A 20,191-nucleotide genomic window follows, 5' to 3' on the forward strand; every position below is an offset into this window, starting at 1 on the left:
ATAAATAGCATATGAACTCTCCTTTATGTCCTCAGAGAGACCTGCAGCTTTTTCTTGTCTTTCTGAAGGGTGTTCAAAATGCTATTTTAAACATAATAATCCATAAATAAAATACCATGCTTGCCAAAATTATTTTTTTCACCTATATATATATATAGGGCCTTTAGACACTGTTCTAAACCCTGATTTTCTCCTGAGATACAATTTAAGAGCTTTAAAAAGTTTTTAAAGACTTCTCATGAAATACTCAGGTTTTGTGTTTTTTTGGGTTTTTTTTAAATTTGTGTTTCTATATGGCCAAATGGCCCTGTTGTTATGAATACTGTATGAAAAATTACCAAATTGCCTGGCATTCCATTTTTATAGGGGATCCTGCATCATTAAGCTTTGAAAGAATATAACTATTCAAACTGCTTAAAATATTTTGTAACCATAAATTATTATCCAAAAATATTTTTCAAGTAGATAAAAAGAGTTGTCAATTCTGCATAGTGAATGCCTCATAAGGGGCTCGTTTGTGGTTGAAAACTGAATAAAAGCAGTAAATTAAGACCAGACTTAACCATAGAAAAGCTGTAATCCACTGCAGATTTCCTTGGTGAATGAAGTATTGTTGTGTGGATTTATCCTCCTTGCTTGTACAGTTAACCAGTCACATCTGTGGCCAGAGTTCTGTCTGTGCTCACAGACAACATGGGTCCCTAACCCCAAGGAGGTGAACCCGTGCTGCTTTACATTGTATTGATAAGCACAAAATAAGCTTCACAACTGTTTTCATGGGGGCTGCCTTTGAAGGGCAGATAGGATAGTGAAACTAAACTCATATCATTAAGGATGGAAACAGGGATCACGAGACAAGCCGGCACTGGAGAAGCTCCACATGACACTGGGGGTTCAGCTTTCTAACAAGCATGATGTTAGTAGAGGGGGTCGTGATGAAGCCAAAGGAAAGGTGGGTGCGAAAAAAGGACAGGAGCATCTGGGGTTCTGAGGGCAGTCAGAGCTAAGAACTGGCAGAAATGTGGTATACATTAAAGGAGCATCACTCATCATAAATATTCAATTTCAAGAATTTAAATAGTTTACAGACATAGAAGTCCTTGATGATTATTTTATCCAGCATTGTTGATTTTCATCTGTTGTTTGTTGGCAGCCACGATAATTAATGAATAAAACCCAAGGAGTCTTGACAATGAGTCAGTTTAGTCTTAAGTCTATGTGTTTTCCTCTGTGATTACATGCCAATAAAATAATTGATTTGCCTTTTTGTAAATTAAACTAAAGGGAGACAAATAAGTAATATCTCTCAGCTATTATTTTTTTTTCTTTTAGAGCCCAATGTTTCCAACGGACATTCATTTTTATTTCTCTGATGAAGACGTGTGGCTGCCCCTCATGCTCTACAAAATCTTACCAAGTCAGAGACGAAAAGAGAATCGTAAGTGGACATTATTTCAAAACAGTTATTTTTCATTGTTTAGGAAAAAATTCTCAGATGTCTTGGTAATTTATTCCAATATATTCACTTTGTAAGAGATGTGAAAAAAGAGGAGAGAAAGAAATCACTTAAGTGAAAAATGTCTTTTTATTCTGTGGAGGGTTGATATTTTAAAATTGTAAGAGTCCAACACTTTTCCAAAACAGTATTTTATAAATAAGGTCAGCTTTGCAAAAAAAAAAAAAAAAAGAAAGAAAAGAAAAGGAAAAAAATAGGAAGTTTATTGTGGAACACCTATACCTTAGTGTTACAATAAAATGTATGTAAGTATGGGCATACTAGCTTGTTACAGTATTTCAATCCTTCAGAGCAAGAAACTTTATATTAGAATTTTTCAAAATTAAAATATTTCCTTTTTTTAAGAGGCAAAATATTTGGGCTAATGAAACCTGTATCTGATTCAGCAACTCTACTGAAGTGTAAACTAGGTTATATGCTCAAGAGAAGACTATTGGGACTTGAAGTAACATGGATCTCCAAATAGTAGTAAAGTGATCCCAGAAAACATTAGCTCTTCCTAATATGTGCTGGATTTGTTTAGATTCTTGAGAATAAAGTTTACAATTGCCATCTCCACTTAATTAAGGAAAACCATGACTTGATTATACCCATTACATCTTTACAAGGAAAGATGTTTCTGAGGAAAGCATAATCTTAAAATTGCTGACATTACAGGATATATATTCTATCGATACTTCTACAGTTTCAAAAGCTTTTCCTCCCAATTAGTGAAAATGCGTACGGTGTCAGTTGTATGTAGGTGTAGCACAAATTGCCTGCAAATATTATATAAGTGTATGAACCTAAAGACAGTATTTTTCTAATCAAATACAACTCTTGAAATCACCACTGTCCCACCCCCACACACACGCCTTGGAAGTTGAGGGAAGAAAGTTTCAGTAGAAACTGTCATTGACAAGCAAATAACTGTTTGACGCTTTGGAGTCACATTTTCTAAAATGGTTGTTGGTTGATCACAATAACAATTTATTATTATACTTTTCCATAGCTTCTAGATACTGCAGTAATTTAATAAAGTAATAGGGCTTCCCCTTCCAAGAAAACGCGCTCATTAGCGTTTGTAATTTCATGTTGTATGGCACGTTAAGTGTTGTGAAAAGATTATGGATCTACTCCCCGGAGCATCAAAAGTGTAAAGGTGATAGGTGAGATTCTCTTTGTTGCAAGTGCTGAGAAACAATCATTTAAAGGTCAGTTGCACGAAAAAAAAAGAACATTTGTTTAATAAGTAACTCATTATGGGATATGCTGCACTTTTAAAGGTTACAGACTAGACCAATTTGCCAGTGATGTCAGCAAGAAGTACTATTAAAGTCATTGGTCCTATTAAAGCAATCCTTCGTAAAATTCACATTGCATGCCTTCTCACATATCCCAGCACACATCAAAAAGTGCCTAAACTATTTATAGTGTGCTTTCAAAGAGACATTGCCTTGTGCACTTTGTCTTAAATACTCAGCGCCTCTTAAAAGTAACAGTGGAATTTAGGTAGGAAAATATGTCAGTATGCACAGGTACAAGCCATCCCACATCTGATTCATTCTGTGCTGCATCATTCTTTCAGTTTTCTGAATTTCTAAGAGCATGCCTGTGTGTCCAGTTCTCACTGGATTGTACACCAACAACCATCTGCTAGAAACTCTTATATAAATGAAACAAATATCGATTTAGCTATATAAATTTAAAAAGCTATTAATTTCTATCTTTTACAATTCCAAGATCAAATTCCTTCCATTACCCTTCCCCCCAAAAAGTCAAAGAAAATTTGGTTTGGCAATAAAATGGAATATTAATCTGATAGGTAGACAGAAGAGAAGTAACGATAATTGTAATATGAGGAAACATGTTTTAAATACCAGGGTGTAAAAAAAAATTCCATATAAAGGTGGAGGTTTATTTAATATAACTTTTATACTATTAAAATTTTTGCCATTAGAGAACTAATGCACAAAAATTAAAAGTTATGCATATTTTTATATTTAGCATTTCTGAAGCATTTTTTTAAACTGTCAATAATTCTCTCTAGAAGATTAGCTCTTAGTTTCAGATGAGTATATTAATAAAATGACTTCGAGAAAGAAATCTCTCCGAACACTTGATTGCTTGAGATTTACTTTTATGGGTTTTTTTTTACTCTTTACATAGGCTACAATGTAAAGCCAGTTGTGACATTTTTTGGTGGCAAACAGTGAGTTCTCAGATTTTTATAAGGAGTAGATTTTTAACATATGCTGAATAAGAAATTTAATTACAGTACATTTTCATGCAAACTTCTAAGATTCGTTATTTAGATTAAAGGAACTAGAAGCTTATAACTCTAACCCTATTGTAAAGTAAGAACTGTCTTTATGTACATAAGACATTTGCAATTAGAAGAAAATACAACACTCTTATTTCAAGCAACTTCGCTAAGAATCAAGTTATTCTCTTAATTTGCTTTGCTTTTCATTTGGAAGAGGGCAAAATCTATTTCCTGGGCAATTTTGTAGAGCAAAGATATTAATACTTTGGGGTTTAATTGTATCCTGTGTTTAAATACACTGTGGGTGAAACCCCAGACCTCTGCTTAATTGCTGTGAGAAAATAGCCTGATTTCTCTGAGATTAGGCACACGCTCATGTATACTTTGACCCAAGAGTGCCTCCTTCAGAGTTAATCTTCTAAGGTAGAAGCGTTTGCTTTTATATGGGTAGCAGGGCCATTCGTGACAAACGGGGCCTAATAAAGTAACTTCACCTTCCAGACCTCACTTTTGCTGTTAATGTTTTTCTTCATCTATTCATTTCATGCATGTCTTGTCCAGTGGCTTATTAGCAAAATCCTAAACTGGGCAGGAAGAATAAGTTTAACCATGTTTTTTCATTAGAGGACTTTGAAATTTAAATCAAATACTTCAGAATTAAAACGGTAAAAAAAAAAACCAACTTTCATTGTGCTAATGAAACATAAAGTGTCCTAAAATAACTCCATTTAAGTAAATACCAGGGCCCCGTGAAAAGACAAACAATTCATATTTACTTAAAATTTTGTTCTGCAGCTGTATTTTGTTGGATCCGTCTAATGTATGAAAGCACTTTTTCTTTCCCATCAGCTACATCAGAATTGTTTTTGTAAGATGTAACAGAATGTTCTGGTTTTTAAATATTTATATTAATCAAAGTTAGGGCTGTTTATATTTTTTGGCAATAGGGCTTTTCTTTAAAAGTGATGCACTTCCATTTAACTAAACAAAAGTGTTGAAATGGCCTGTCATATAAACCTCAACATAGTACAGTTGGTCATAGAAATCCTGAAGACAGGAAGAGGGGGAGCTAGTTTCTAGGCTTCAGGTTAAACAGAGATTAATAAAATGTGAGACATTGGTAATTTCCAAATTTTCCTGAGGAAATGTCATTCATTGCCACTTATAAACTATAGAGTTACCTGGTTGAAAGGTTTGAGTTCAAGTTTCTTGCTTTGTTTTCCTGGGGCATTGGTAAGTCAAGCCTAAAAGCTGGCTAAAAAAAATGACAAGCCACTAAAGCTGGGGGCTTTCTAAACCATTGAATTCATAAAAACTTGCTTTTATTTTATACATTTCTAAACTATTTTAGTAATGAAAAAAATACCTTCATGCTACTTACCCGTGGTGTTCTATAGTTGTGAGCAGAAACAGTTCAAACTAAGTTATTTTTGAGGTCAAATCTCCAGTTATTGTTACTGTTCTAAGATTTGATTGGGTAATATGGAACCTTATGGTCAGTACAGACTTATAAGGGAAATGGAGTCTTTATGAAAGAAATTTAAACAGCAAGCCAACCTTGATGAAATTCATTCATAGTTTATACACTTCTTTTGTAGTTTGGACAATCCCAAATATTCTGGAAGCTTAATAAGACACAGTTTTAAGCCTTTAATAAAGCCTTCATTGGAGATTTTGTTGTTATTTTTATATTTAGTAGTTTAAATTGTACTGCTTCACTTCTGTGGGAAATAATACTAAACAGGAAGAGTGGGACCAGGACACTGAGTCCCTGACATGGGAGTTACAAATGTTTTTGCTTTCAGGGAATAGCAAACACCTACGAAACAAACAGTAAGTATTATTATGCATTGCAGGTAGAAAGGCTAAAGGTCCCCTGTTCGAACTCTTGGCCCTTCCAGAATCCCTGATCCTTCATTATTTTGTTTAACTTGATGTAAGTCATGACCAGTAGCTGACTCTGAGAAAACACATCCTGTCACCATTTTCAGAAGCTATGTGGGATTATTATGCTTGCCTTTTCATTTTAGGTTGAAAATGAAAAGTCCAACGGTGGTTCCTGGTTAATATTTCATGTATGGTCTTTTAATTACCAGGTCGGGCTAATTCAATCCTTTGGCCTTTAGCATTCATTTTCAAACACTGGTTAAAATAATCGATGCACATCCACACACGCAATCTCACACACATACTCACAAACACACAAACACTTTGAAAGAGGCAAAACTGTGTTACAGGGGAGCAGGGGAAAAGTAGACTCTTTAATTACCTCATTCATAATCAGAAGTGGTGAAGGAAGAGCAAAAAGGTCAGGGCATAATAAATACAAAATTTAAATCTCTAAATTAATTTACTTCCTTTTTATTGTACCAGCTAAAGCCAATGAAAATAAACATGTATTACATTATGTTACGCCATTATGGATTATTATTAATATCTCATTTCCAATTTTATGCAATTTTGGTATAATCCAAATCAGTGCATTAGCCTGGGTAGGGGGCTTTGCTTGAGGTAATTGACATTATATAATCCAAAGCACAGAAAGAAGAAAACATATCTATAATCTTTACCCATTTCCAAACACAGAGGGATAATCGGACCAATTCTCCTATTGTGTGCTTTCCTTCTTCATGCGGAGTTTCCTTTGAAGTCAGAGGGAGCTGGAGGAGCCAAGGCTGAGAATGTGGCTGGAGGAAAACAATGAATATTATTAGCAGGTCAGATTCTCATAACCAGGCTTTCTGCCACATTAACCACTGAGTTCCTATAATACAAAGCTTTTATTATTGTTTTTACCTGCTGGTTTATTCCAGATCACTAATACAATTTATGATAACATACCGGGGGGTTTTCTTAAGTCTATTTATTTGATCTTTCTAAGGCTAGATCCACCATCCAGCCCCTCAAAAAATATAAAGAAATTGTTTTTAAGAAAAAGTGGAAAACTTAAAAAGCATCATTTTCTGCATCTCTGAAAGTCTAGATGGCAGAAACACTGACCAATGAAACGGGCCTCCAGGGTGACTACGATACAGAGAAGTTAGGGAAGAAGTGGAGTTTACAACTTGTAAAGCAGATTCTCTCAGTTCTCCGGTGCTTCCTCTGACCTCCAAAGAGAGAGAAAATATAGGCTTGCATTTATGTCACCGTGCTGAATTTCAGACTTACTGCTGCCACTTGGAAATGTATTTGTCAGTCCCTGTTTGTTGCAAATCACTGGTAGCATGAATGTGCATGGATGCATAGGATTTAAAGGTATATAAATTCAGGCAATGATGGACGGAAGGTATGGACAAACACTTGACACAAGTGAACAGACCATGGAAAATGACTGAAGCCAGAAATTGAAATAAAACTGACCAACTTGTCAGGCTAAGAAGCTATCTGAGAATAAGCCAAGTTCTTCATTCAATTTGTATATATTTTTGAAAATACTATGCTTCAGCCATGTGATAATTATTGCAGAGGCAAAGACAAATCACATGGCCCTTGAAAAATCCAAAGTCATGTGGGGGAGAAAGGCATGTTAATAAACAGTCACAAAAAAATATGACAAGCATCATAATGTAGGTGTGGACTTAGTGCTATCAGAGCACAGAGGGTGGTGTTATTAATTCTTCCTGGAGTTTGGAAATAAGTGCTGGGTTGGTGAAGAACAGTTTCACAGAAAAGTTAATCAATAAACTGTGCCTTTAAGTATAAGCAGATATTCGCAAACTGGAGAGGAAGGAGGGGCCATCCCAGGCAGAAAGAATATAGCATGGATTCAAACCAGAGTGTGCCTCATTCAGGGAATACGAAGTTGAGTCGGACTGCAGTACATGGCGTATAGGCTGTATGGTAGGGAAAGAGGCTGCTATAGTTTAGTTCCAAATTGCAGCCCAATAAACAAAGCCTTGTATGCTACGTTTAAGAGTTGAGATCTCATCCAGGAAACAGTGGAAAGTCACCAAAATGTTTAAATAGTGGGGTAACATGATCAGAATTGTGTTTTAAAAGATAGTTGGCATCAGTATAAAGGAAGGCTTGGAAAGTAACAAGAATAGAATAATGGTCATCAGTTATAGTGAAGTTGAGAATTGAAAATGAGTAAGAGCCTTGGCTGTGGTAATAAATTAAGGAGAGATTTTAGGAGGTAAAATCAAAAAATTATTTGGCAACTTCAATACAATTTTTCATGTACATTCTCTCAGGTTTAGGTCAGAGTGATCTGAATGGAAAAGATTTTTTTTTCCGGTATACTTAATAATAGAAGATGGTGTCTTAAGTCAGAATTCCTAGAGCAGGGCCTGAGATTGAAATTTTTCTGAAAATGATTTATTAAGAGGGTGCTCTCAGGAGAAGGGGAGCAAGAGAAGCACAAGAGGCCAAAGAAGATAGCCAAGTGGTCTCGGATGAAAACCGGCTTTAGCTTAGCCTGGCCCCTGGCGGAGCTCTGAAGCATAAATTGTTCCACGGGGATAGCCCCTGTTATACCCATGGAGGGTAATTCTCAGGTGAGTTGGCGCTGTTCAGCTAAGGATAAATCTTTGGCAGGGACACAGCCATGAGCTGTGAGCAGCCAAACTCTCACAGCTGCTGGAGAATGGGAGAAGTGCCAGCAACCACCACTGCGGCCCACCCCTTGCACTGCTCAGACCCACTTGCTTCTTCCATTAAATTTACTCCATCCAGGCACAACTTCTTCAGGATTCTGGTTAGTCACATTTTCTGGGCTAATATATAAGAGAAGAGTTGGCAGAAGAAACCACAGCTTTCCCTGCTGCAGTTTGTCCCAAGGCCATAGCATAGTCATCATCTCCTTTGTCCGTCCACCTTTTAAGGTGTTCCTCCTTAGAGGCTTGTGCTTCTGCAGGTCTGGGTGTATTGCCTAGAAAGTCTCCCCTTTTCCCCCGGTGGACATTTCTTAAGTAGCTCTTATCCTTTGGGGGAAGGAGTGGGGAGTCACACACTTTCATGAATGTTGCAGTTCCTTTCTCATGGAGAGCCAGCATCTCCTTCAGCCAGTGGGTGCTGGATGTGAGAACTAGCTTGGGTCTGCAGACAGAGCAAGAGATTGAGAACCTCAGCCTTTGGCTCATTGAATTTTTAAATGTCTTTTGATTATGTGTACAAATAATACCCTTATTAGCTGCCCATCTCTCTTGCCCTTATGCAGGTAGCCATTTGCATAGATACTTTGGGACAGCCTCCACCCCACGGGCACAACAGACATTCCAACCTTACTTCCCTTTGTGACGATTGCACCAGCTTTTCTTCTGACAGTTTCGTGCTGCCTGTAGCCTGTGGATCTGTAACCCTACCTCCCCATTGCCGCAGTGGACCCCAGTCCTGTAACAGCACTGCCCGCTACCCCGGGCCTAAGCAGGCCTAAGCTGCTTCACTGCCGAATCCCCCTTCAGCAGATGCCTCAGCATGTTAATTAACAGAATGTTCTCCAAGCCCTCCTGAGGAACAGTCAAATAGGGATTTTTCAGTCTTACATAATGATCTTATCTTTGCATGCCCATTTTTTTTTAATCTGCTTTTTCCTTCCTCCACAATCTATTACTAAAGTGCTGGATACTCTACTTCATTTCATGTGGGCCACTACATTTTCCAAGCAATTAATAGTTATCTTTATATGAGGCCTAGCACCCAGGGCCGTGGTAGGGTGTGAAATTCTGTGTCACAACAGAGTAACCCCATATCAGCAAACTGTGCATTTAGTTTTATATTCTGCCCACCTTGACACAGGACTTTCAGAATACACTCCCAGGCAACTCTCCAGGCATACCGGTCAGCCAACTCCTGGCACCTTCTTGCTGTGTAACTTATCTTCTCCCTTAGCAGGCCATTGCTTTCCTAGGCGGGATATGCTGAGATATGGCCCAAATTATCAGTCTGACTCCCATGAGGGGAAGTGCAGACAGGTCCTGAGCATTGTCTTGTAAGAAACCTGTCACATCTGAGATTTCTGTATCATTTCAAGAAAAATGTCTTTTTTCCAACAAGAGAGAAGGGGTGTACTAGCCACTGCTGCAAGCAAAACATTCAGGGGAATATGTAGATCTCGGGTTCTCAACTACCCAAATACCCCTATCCCAAACACAGAATTCATGCTTTTTCTTCCATGGCCCTGAAGTTGGACTTGTGTAGTCTGAGAATTTAGCCATCTTTAAAGTTCTGCCCCTTTTACAATTGTGAAATGAACCTGATCTTCAAATCTGTCTTCCCTCTAGCTAAAGGAGATGAGTGTCTCTTTAAAAGCTTCGAATAAGTCTATCTGACTCCCACAAAGTTTGTTTTAAGTTCCGAATAATAGATCTGAGCCGGTGTGACAGATAGACTCTAAGATGGCTGCCAATGAGCCCTGCCCCATAGCATTCACAGGATTGTATAATCCGTTGCCTTGTGTATGGGCTGGCCTTGTGACTTGCTTTTAATTAACAGAATATGACAAAGGTGATGGGATGTCACTTTCATGATTAAGCTACATAAGATTGTCACTTCCTTCTTGCTAGCATAACCCCTCTCTTGTTGGCTTTGATGAGTTTATCTGCTGTGTTGGAGAGAGGACTGTGTGGCAAGGAACTGAAAATGGCCACTAGCCAACAGCTCACAAGGAATGGAATCCTGTCAGTAATCACGTGAGTCTGAAAGTGGATAGTTCCCTAGTCAAGCCTTCAGGTGAGAGCTCAGTCCTGGAAAATACCCAGATTATAGCCCTCTAAAAGATCCAGTTTAGCCACCCCAGACTCCTGACCCATGGAAGCAGGGAGATAGTAAGCGTATGTTTTCTTAAGCTGCTAAGTTTGTGTTAATTTGTTACAACTTTAGTAGTAACTAATAGAGGATGCCATTTTCTCTTTTTAATGAATCGTTGATACTAGTTACAATCACCCAAATCCACAGTCCTTATAGTTCCAATTACCCACTACCTCTCAAAGCTAGAGGTATCACTTTCTATGTGTATCTAAACCCAGTTTATCACTATCGGTAAACAGAGCTGGTAAAGTTTTATTGTAAAAGGCTAGATAGTAAATATTTTAGGCTTTGCAGGCCAGATAGTATCTGCCTCAAATACTCAGCTCTATCTGACAATACATAAATGAATGTGTTCCAATAAAACTTTATTTACAGAAAGCTGTGAGCTGGATTTGGCCCACAAGCCATAGTTTGCTGACTTCTGATCTTCACAATCACAGTGCTACAGAATGCCAGGGGCTGACATTGCTGTACCTACCACCAGTGACAGGGACCTCGTTGTCATTCTCTTCCAGAGTCCCACCTACAACTCTGCTTCCTAGGTCCACTTCCAGTACCATCCACACTGGCTTGAGTTCCCTAAAAACAGAACCTAAGGAAAAGATTCTTATAAAAATGATTTATTGAGGGAGTGCTCTTAGGAGAAGTAGACGGGAGGAGACAGAAGGAGGCAAGCAAAGAAGCTAAGCAAGGATGTGTGTTCAGTTGAAAACTGTGGGTGCCTAGTTCTACAGGATGCTCTGGAGCGCCAGGATTCAAGTCACCCCTGCAGCAAGCGGGGGATGGGCCTGGAAGGACAACCTTTTAGGCTCCTTCTATCAGTTAAGCATTGGCTGCTGGCTGCCCCAGTGGGAGAACATTCCAAACAAGGTTGTTTCCCCTTCTTGGAGGAGGAGGACAGCTATTATTAGCAACCAACATCACAGCTGCTGGGGTGGGGTACTTCCCTGTTCCTCTCCTGGGGCAACCCTTTTACCCCAATTAAACTTCTGTCAATAGCCTGCTAGCATTTTCAGTAGTTTCTAAAAGATGAAAATGGGGTGGTTAAAATACAAAGAATATCAATGATGCCAAAACGATGCAAAATCCTTCTAGTTTTTGTTATATACTTTTTACGCATTGCTGATTATCATTTTCTTTAGCTCATTTGTCATAAATAGAACTAACATAGTCAAACAGATATAACTGAATGACAGTTTGGGGAGCAATTAAGGGAAACATGGGTAGTATCAAGATGCAAAGCAAATAGCTCAAAGCTCTCATATCATCTAGTGTTCACTAGTACTTACTACAGTAGCAACCACCACAGAGCCCAACTGCTTCAAATTTGTATCCCATACTAGCTGTGGGAACTTAAGCAAGTTACCTAAAATTTTGGGTCTGAGTTTCCTATCTGTAAAATGGAACTAATACCAGTATCTGCCTCAGAAGGTCATTGTGAAGGAAAAAATGGATGCATGGAAATGTTTACAATAGTACTTGGTGCATAGTACACACTTAGTAAATGTTAGGTGTATTATTATTTATTTTTATTTTTATTTTTTTTACAGATTTTTATTGCGGAATTGGGGAGGGGAACAGTGTTGGGGAATTGAATAAGAGGAACACTGTGTTTTTCCGGGACCCATCAGCTCCAAGTCAAGTTGTTGTTCTTCAATCTTAGTTGTGGATGGCGTAGCTCAACTCCAAGTCCAGTTGCCGCTTTCAATCTTTTGGTTTGTTGGAAAAGTCATGATGCATTTTTGCAATGAAAAACATAGAAAAATACGTTATGACTTTCCTGACAACCCAATAGTTGCTGGGGAAGGGGGGGAACGTAATCTACCATCCCATGCTGGAGTTGAACCTGCAATCTTGTTGTTAAGAGCATGCGCTCTCACCAGCTCAGCGACAGCTCAGCTCAGGCGCGGCTCACTGGCCTATATGGGAATTGAACCAGCACCTGTTGCTCAGAGTCTGCGCTCTTAACCAACTGAGCCACTCAGCTGGCCCTGTATTAGTAGTAGTAGTAGTAGCAGTAGTAGTATTGGTGTTACATTTATGTGATCATCAACTTATCTATTGTATTTTCTAGCAAGGCAATTATTTATTTATTTTTATTTATTTATTTTATTTTAAGCATAGTTGGAACACAATATTATATTAGTTATATCCATTTCAGGTGTACAATTTGACATTTTTATTGTTACATTTAAAAGTATCTTTTACAATGTACCCTTAATTACACTGCATTATAGGATCGATTTCCTCTTAGTCCTGCACTTCAAAATAGGAGAAAACAGAATTAGATTAGTCTGCTCTAAAGCAAAAATCCAAGTCTCCTTCCTACACCCCAAGGGAAAATCTGTAAAGAGTCATAATCTTGAGTCCTCTCTGTGGAGAAATAGTACCTATATTTCTAAGCAAGAACCAAGAAAAAAAAATGTTCATATCTACACTTGAGGTAATTACCCTTTAGTAATAAAACTTCAAGATCCTACAATTTTTGGTAAGGTAAAATTATGCTTTAATTTTATGATGTTTGTGGGCCTAGCTGACCATCAAGAAGAATTTTCAGAGAAATCGAAAATATTCTACATATATCCATACATTGATTTGCAACTCAACTATGTATAAACACATAAAGAATATTATTTATTTATTGTATATTGATATACAAGAATATTATTTATTGTATATTTATTTATTGTACATTTACATATATTTATGTATATTCAAGAGATTATAAAGTTTCCAACTTTTCAATTTATGAAATTACTTTTCAATTTATAATAATGTTCAGAGTAAAAGATTCTGTACCTTGGACACACCTGAAATATATCTGATCCCTAATGTCTGTCTAGCATTTTGACTTCTCTTCATCTTTATAAATCACTGCTCAATAAACAAGGAAATAGGAACCAAGCAACCAGGGAGATTTGGAAGGAAGATTACAATTATTTGATGAGTGAAACTTCTGGAAAGGGATCATGGCCTCATTATCTTTCAAAAATAGTTAATGAAACTTCTTTTAGTTCAGTGAAGAATTGTAAGTGGAAGTGCTTCATCAAACATTAACTAAGAAAATGTATGCCAGGGTCATCTGAGTGGCGCGTTGGTTGGAAGTTGGCTTGGGGCGCCAGCTCTGAGCAGCAGGGCCCCAGTTTGGGTCCCACATGGGGGCCAGTGATGCTGCACCCTCTGCTACTGAGATGGTGAACAGCAGCTCGACCTGGGGCTGGGCTGCCGTGAGTCACAGGCGATGGCGTGGGCTATGGTGAGGCTGGCCGGCAGTGGATGTGAGATTTTGGGAGCTGCTGTGAGTGGCCGTCCAGTGGCAGGTGGGCGACTGCCTCACCCAGGAAGAGTGCAATGATGGTACTGGCGTGGGCAGGTGGGGCGACGTCCTCCACAGCTAGACTGAGGAGCAGAAAGACAGCAACTTGCCTGTTCCCCTTCCCTGATTCCCCAACGCTGTTCCCCTCCCCCAATTCCCCAATAAAATCTTTAAAAAAGAAAATGTATGCCAATGCTTTGGATAAGTCAGGTTGTCATTCTACTCCATAAATATTTATCCTGCAGATGGTTTTTAAACCTACCAGTTTCCTTTTTATAAGGAAAAGTTAAGTTGGTATATTTATTTTAGATTATATTACAGAACTTTTCAACAGTTGGAGTTTTTAAAAACATTTATTCAATTTCTTTTCCTATTTAAAATCAGTGGCTTGAATTGAACAAATCATAATGTAGTAGGAATGTTCACACTTATCAGGTGAAAGATTGATCTCACCTAGTATGCTTTTTCCTTGGCAATGTAAAAATATGTTTTAAAAAATTAGAAATCTTTTGAAATCCTGGTCTTCAGAAAGAAAATATTTAAAATCTATAAGCCATTGGACAGCAAATAGCTTTTGAAAGATAATTAAGCTGTAGAACTAAATTATTTTCAACCCAAATGAGATTATGCCTTTCTGGTTTAAAAATTCATTCTTTAGGGGAAAAAAAGCCTAATTCTTTTAATAAGGACTTAAGTATAACATAATAAGGAAACACTAGTGTCATGTGAATCAGCAAACACATTAAATATCAACACACTGCATTGTGTCTATTTGACTCAATCACCAAAACACTTATTGAGCACTGACTAGATGCCAGGGACTGTCACAGGTGCTAAGAATGCAAAAATGAAATGGTGGTTACTGCCTTCAGGGAACTCATAGTCTAATGCAGGCGACAGCCTCTTTAGCAGCTAACTATAATCCAGTATGACAAGTGCTATACTAGCAACATCAGCTAAGTATTATGGGAGCAGGAAAAAACAAAAAGTGCTGGCCCAAATGTGGTTAAAAATGAGAAATGCAATAAGAATTTTTTAAGACCCAAGAATCACAAAGAGTCAGTCAGCATATGAATTAAGATTAGCAGAAGCTTTTGTGGGAAGAAATATAAAGGAAAGTGCTTCTTAACTGTGACTTCCCAGAATAAAATGGGAGTAAAAGTATTGAGAGAGCCACAAGATGGAGAGCAATGTGCCTGTTTTAACATCTGAAGACTATTCTGACAGGACCTAAGTTGTGACTCTAATGACAGAGCTATTGTATCTCTGTAATTGCTGTGAATGTGCTAAATTTCACTAAAATCATTAACAATTACGAAAGATCATTATTTCAACATGGCAGTCAACCACATGCTAAAACTAAATATGCACTGTGGTATGTTCAGTTCTGGGGCAAATGTGGTCACAATTGATTAATATCTAAGAAAATTATGTGGTGACAAAACTGTAGTGAAGTGCTTGGCTCTTTATTCAGTTAATAAGACTCATTTAGCTGGCAAGATATAATTACATGAACCTGCAATATGAATGCATTGCTTTGGCATTTACTTTCTTATTTCTTTAGGCTATTAAGTATATTGCAAACTAGTTCTTTATCTGAGTTATTATCTTACTTCCACAATGCATAGATTTTTTTTTTTTTTTATGTAGACAGGTTTCTAAGTAAGATGGTTAAAGTATATCAAGCAACAAAAACCTCTGGCTTGACAATTTGTTTTTCCCCTGAAAAATTTACCACATATTTGCTTTTATTTGGGAAGTAACACACAGAGTTAAATTGTCTTTACTTCACTGCGTCAATATTCAACTTTCCTCTTGGATGGTAAATGGACACCACTATGTAAAACTGCTGCTGCTTAAACTCTTCCCTCGGTCTGCCCCCTATTTGTCTATTTTTGGTCAGCAAGATGGTTTCGCCTTATCTTTCTGAATATTTGAATAACATGATTAACTTTTCAAAGCATTGTACAAAACTGAAGATTTAAGTACAGTCCCTGCCCTGTGAATTTATAACATAATGAAAAGGCACCTTCCATACAGAGAAAAGATAGAAAGATATTCTTCCCTAGAAAAGTAAGTGACAATAGGGAGAAACTAGTTGTCTGTTTTCTAATCCTTTGGATTTGACATCTGTCATTTGGGGGAGAGGGTTCTGTGTGTGTTAGGTGGTATTATAGTAATAGTTAAAAGGTCCTTTCATCCTGCAGTGCTTATCCTCTACCCTTTGTAAACAATGTCCTCACTTACCTTATTTCAGATATTTTTTCTCTTTAGCTCACGGCTAAAGAAATATGTTTGCAAATATTTTGTATGCTTGCATTAAAGTTTGAAAAACCCAATAGCCATCGCAATAATAATGGGTAAAATATATGAATTTATTTAGTGTTTCACAAATTACAAAGCACTCATATATATATATATATATATATATATATATATATATATATATATATATATATATACTAGCTCACCTGATAGCTCACAGTAACCTTGTGGACAGGTATTATTGTTTTTATTTTACAAAAGAGAAACTACTTTGATTGGGTTTCCCCAGAAGCTTACTCTAAGACAAGGACCCAACTGAAAGCAATTTATATGGGAGCTGATCCCAGGAAACACTGACAGGGAGTAAGGAATGAGACAGAGAATGGAAGAAAGCCAACAAAAAAGTGGATTTTCAAGGCAGTTTCCAATTTGGCAACTGAAGCTCAGTCCTGCTGGGGAACTCCAAAGGACGGTGTAGAACACAGCTCAGTATTAGCTCAAGCAAGGGACACAGAAGCTGGGATATTTATCTACCAACTCCCTCATCCCTCTTCCATTGAAGTTGGCCTCCAGAGATAACAACTCTAGGGTCCTTCCGGCTTCCATATTTGTAAACTGAGCATATTCTCAAAGCCGAAGTCTCCAGTGACAAACTCACAAGTGTTCACAATAAGCAATCGTTGGGGTGCAAAGGTGAACGCTGAGGGAATGTGGGTGGGACAGGACAGAGTCTGCAAATCAAGCTCAGCGAGGTTAGGCTATTTATCAATCCAAAGTCCTACAGGTAAATTAGGGCAAGGCCAGGAAGGAAATGAGGCCCTTGATTGTTTGGTTTTTCCTGATACAGTAAAATAGGTGGCATTCCTTGTGCTCAAAGTGTAGGCTAAGAGGGGGAATGGAGACGAGGCCTCCATTTCAAAGGTTAAGACCTTTGAAAAGGTCTTAACAGTAATTGAAGATTATACATAGGAGTATAGTGAAATTATTCAAAACCTACAGCTTATACAGAATATAAAGAAATCTCAGTACATGGTCCTTTACATGGTAAGCCTACTAATACCCTGCCAAAATATATTGCCAAGGCTTTCAGTACAATTACGGGCATTTGCCAAGGACACCAGAACACATTTCAGTATTTACAAGTGCCTTAATACATTTAAAGAACATGTACATTGCAGAAAAATATAACAAACAAGTGGTTACGCAAACATTCCATGGAAAAGTCACAGCCAATGTGTATGTGTTACCTACCACTTGACAGCCTCTTCAAATCAGCGTCACTCACTCATCAGTGGTAGTGGATTTTCAGTAGTGAAATATTTGCATACAGATGTGAAGGTATTCTTGTGGCTTACTCAATAAATGAGAATGGGGCTTTATGCACCCTTGAGTTTTCAATTAATGTCATTGACAGAATGAATGGCTATTTATGCCAACCAGCCTTTCATGTTCATTCATGGTACACAATACCTAAGTCTTAAAGATCTCATCTAAATGCCTCCCTCTTAGGAGGGTGCTTATGGATTCCATTGTATATATAGGGTAGCATAAGGTTCAATGATTCTGTCTAATCAGCAGAGTGGACCTTACATTTCAGCAAAGGCTGCTTAAGCCTTTGCTCTGCAATGGGACATTATCCTTCAACTTCTACAATAACTTGAATGTCTAATTGCATAAAGATCTTAAGCAACCATAGCCTGAACTTCACTTTTCCAAATATACCTATCCTCAGCACATCCTAGCACTCAAACATTTTGAAGATACCTAGACAGGAAAACGATTTTCCTATGTATAGTAAATTCTTCCTATACTCATCCATCTGCCTGTGTGAACAGGGGCCAGGCACACAGCTGAAAAATAATAAATGCTTACTGAATTTAGTCAACAAGCAAGTTGCAAAACTATTAGCCTTGGCCACTGTGTGTTCTAAGATTTCTATAACATGATACAGTTACTGGGAGGTAAAAGGTAAAACTGTGTACCAGCCCTTCACCCCACCCATCCCACAATCTCTTCAAGCAGGAAAAGGAATGTGTAAATGTTGTCTGAGAAGGGTGGTTTTTTTTTGTTCATTTGTTTTGTTTTGTTTTGTTTTTATTCTTTTGAGAAAGGTGTTCATAGTAGATAAGTGAAATTTCATTTTTCTACTTAGATTAGAAATGGAGAATTCCATTGGATTTAGTCATTATTCATGTTAATTAAAATTAAAACATCAATTTTTCTTTCTATAAAGAAGTATTGTTTTAAAAAAGAACTCTCACAAATACATGATCTCTTTTTAGTCGCCCATCAGCTCTATGAAATGAGTAAGGATTACTGTCTTCATTTTTCAGATGAGAAAAATGAGTGATTAAGCTTAAGTGATGTCTCTCAAGTTGTATATTTAAATGGAAGAAAAAGCCAGAATTCCATTCAGGTGACATCGGAGACTGGAATACTGATGCAAATTTATCAAACTTAATCTAAAATAACACATTTTTAAAGTTCAAATCATGTTTCCCAAGTTTGAGGCTCCCGATAAAATGTGTAGGCATGTTTGTTTACTCTTACAAAGCAAATTAAATGTGTAGCCCATGCATTATTGATGTCTATTATTTTAATTCCAAGAAGTATGTGTATCAAATTGCCTTTACAAGAGAAACTTATTAAAACAACTTGTATTTACATGCCTTTTTAGTTTACACTTCAGTGTTTATTTTACTCCTAACTTACAACAGTGATATAACATGACACTGTTTTCAAAATCTGACATGCTAGTGGCTGTTCCAGAGCACAGATCCGTGTTTGTACACCAGGGAACTTCAGCCTGGGATGGGAATGTACCAAGATGAGAGGCTCCTCATTAAGTGTTCATGTGAAAACAAGCAATGAAGTCTGACCAAATGGTCACCGAGGGCCTTGAATTATAAACTAACCCCAAGGGATCTATTTAGCGTTCTTACAACATTTGCTCATCATTTCTGGAAGAATCCAAGTGGTTCTAACCCATCTCTAACTTCTTACTCTTTTCAAGTGTAGCTCATTTCCTCTTGAAATCTCACTCCTCCTCTAAAGCCAGCATAGACAAGAAGGGACAGACAGGCCCAGCCCAGACTCCAGGCTTCTTAGAGCTATTATAGGGCAAAAGCAGAGAGATGCCCAGAGTAAATGTCTATCAGGATCTCAGGAGCGCCCTCAGCAGAGGAGACCACTGCCCAGTTTGCAGTCATACACTATGACTCTCAGAATTTTAAACCTAGGAGAGAAATTCTGAGAATTATTTAATACAAATAACCTTGTTGGATAGATTAGGAAGCAAATCTCTGAGAACCCACATGACTTGCCCAAGTCAATGCACCACTAGAGATTAAACAGACTCCAGCATGGAATAAAGTAGATTTATTGGTTTAAAAACATGAAGCATAATCAAGATAGACTAGTGGTGAGGCGGGTGGACTAGAGAGTAAAAGAGTTCTAAGTATATCTTGATTTACTTAGAAGCCTTGAGACAGGATCCAAGTCAGCTTGGCCTCCCTGCCTAAATAATGAGGTTAATATTTATTTCTGAAAAAGCTTAGATCTATCATCTAAAGCCTTAAATCATATTCATTCATTGCCATGCGTAAGCATTATAGTAATGAAAAGGCACCGCCAGTCTGAAACACAGAGGCTGCTGATAGATGCTGAAATAATGAGTGCGCTTCCACCCTGTGCATAGGTGATCACTGGTGAGAGAAGGGCATGGCTAGCAACTGCTTTCTCCTCGGTGCAGCGTAGAGCTGAGCAGGATGATTTATAAACCTCAACACATTGAAGACCAAAAATATAAATCATTAAGTCGCACGGCTCATGATTCAACTTGCTTTTCTCCCCCCTCTAACATGGGTAATAAATTGTGTGGGCTTTAATAATTTATAGGAGATGTTGTTATAATGTGAGAATATTAACTTTGGTGAGTCTTTTAATTTGCTTGTGATGTCAATAGTGTGCTGAAGTGTTTCTTCCGCAGAGCAGCAACAGCACTGGTGCACAATTGTATGTTGACACTTCAGTCAGAGGCTCCTGGGGACGAGATGAGACTGTTCACTTTAGCACCGAGCTTATCTCTTTGGTGGATGTCCCT

The 20,191-nt window shown here is 37.7% G+C and overlaps 1 protein-coding gene across 27 annotated transcripts in view; it reads left to right on the forward strand.

The window, feature by feature from the left end:
- The first annotated feature begins 1,332 nt into the window (after positions 1-1,332).
- ADGRL2 (adhesion G protein-coupled receptor L2) overlaps positions 1,333-20,191 on the forward strand; it is a 396,395-nt gene continuing 377,536 nt past the window's right edge. For all 27 annotated transcript variants that reach the window (XM_019647707.1, XM_019647720.1, XM_019647716.1 and 24 more), the window contains exon 1: positions 1,333-1,438. The gene's annotated coding sequence lies outside the window, so the exon portion shown is untranslated. The remainder of the gene's footprint in view (positions 1,439-20,191) is intronic.

The sequence above is a fragment of the Hipposideros armiger genome, unplaced genomic scaffold (genome assembly GCF_001890085.2).
Source record: "Hipposideros armiger isolate ML-2016 unplaced genomic scaffold, ASM189008v1 scaffold_115, whole genome shotgun sequence".
NCBI classification, from domain to species: Eukaryota; Metazoa; Chordata; class Mammalia; order Chiroptera; family Hipposideridae; genus Hipposideros; species Hipposideros armiger.